The sequence below is a fragment of the Pteropus vampyrus genome, unplaced genomic scaffold, assembly GCF_000151845.1.
Source record: "Pteropus vampyrus isolate Shadow unplaced genomic scaffold, Pvam_2.0 Scaffold11403, whole genome shotgun sequence".
In the NCBI taxonomy this organism is placed as follows: domain Eukaryota; kingdom Metazoa; phylum Chordata; class Mammalia; order Chiroptera; family Pteropodidae; genus Pteropus; species Pteropus vampyrus.
Genome location: NW_011900184.1, coordinates 2,343 through 3,471, shown reverse-complemented (window position 1 = coordinate 3,471; position 1,129 = coordinate 2,343). Strand labels below are relative to the sequence as shown.

The 1,129-nt window shown below is 38.3% G+C and overlaps 1 pseudogene; it reads right to left on the bottom strand.

Moving 5' to 3' along the window:
- Nucleotides 1–16: 16 nt before the first annotated feature.
- Nucleotides 17–131, bottom strand: LOC111735007 (annotated as a pseudogene).
- Nucleotides 132–1,129: the final 998 nt, after the last annotated feature.

Sequence of the window (1,129 nt, the reverse complement as noted above, 5' to 3'; positions counted from 1 at the left end):
TTTTTTTTATTATTTTCGCCTACAGCACCTGGTCTTCTTAGGTGATCTCCCAAGTACTAACCAGGCCTGACCCTGCTTAGCTTCAGAGGTCAGACAGGATCGGGCTTGTTCAGGATAGCATGGCCATAGACTCTATGTATCTCTTGATCTCTCTTTGTATTTCTTCCCTGACCCAGTTATTCTTCAGTAGCATGTTGTTTAATCTCCACGTATTTGTGGTTCTTCCTGCTTTCTTTTTGCAGCTGATCTCAGTCTCAAAGCATTATGATCAGAGAATATGGTTGGTATGATTTCAACCCTGTTATATTTGTTGAGGCTCTCTGTGTGTCCCAGTATGTGGTCGATTCTTGACAATGTGCCATGGGCACTAGAGAAGAATGTATAAGCAGCTGTTTTGGGATTGAAGGCTCTATATATGTCAATGATGTCTAGTTGGTCTAATGTTTCATTTAAGGATGTTATTTCTTTATTGATTTTCTGTTTGGATGATCTGTCCAGATTTGACAATGGGGTATTTAGGTCCCCTACTACAATAGTATTTGGTCTGTTTCTCCTTTAGTTCTGTTAGTAATTCCTTTCCATATTTTGGGGCTCCCTGATTAGGAGCATAGATATTAATAAGTGTTATGTCTTCTTGGTGCATGATTCCCTCTATCATTATTAAGTATCCCTTGGTATCTTTCTTTCCCTTTTTTATTTTGAAGTCTATTTCGTCTGATTTTAGTACCGCTACTCCTGCTTTTCTTGGAATGCCATTTGCTCGAAATATCTTTTTTCACCCTTTCGCTTTGAGTCTGTATTTCTCTTTGGAGCTGAGATGTGTCTCCTGGAGGCAGCATATGGTTGGGTTTTGTTTTTTGATCCATTCTGCGACTCTGTACCTTTTTATTGGTGAGTTCAGTCTATTTACATTTAGGGTAATTATTGATATATGCGGTCTTCTTATAGCCATTTGATCTTTTGCTTTCTGGTAGCTCAGTGTTTCCATTGCTTCCTTGTCCTTGTGTTTGTTTTCTTTATTTTGGTTGGCTTTTGTGGATTTTCCCTCTGGTTCTTCTTGTTTTATGTTATGTATGTCAGTACTGTATCTTTGGTGTGTGGTTACCATTATGAATATGAAAAGGATAGT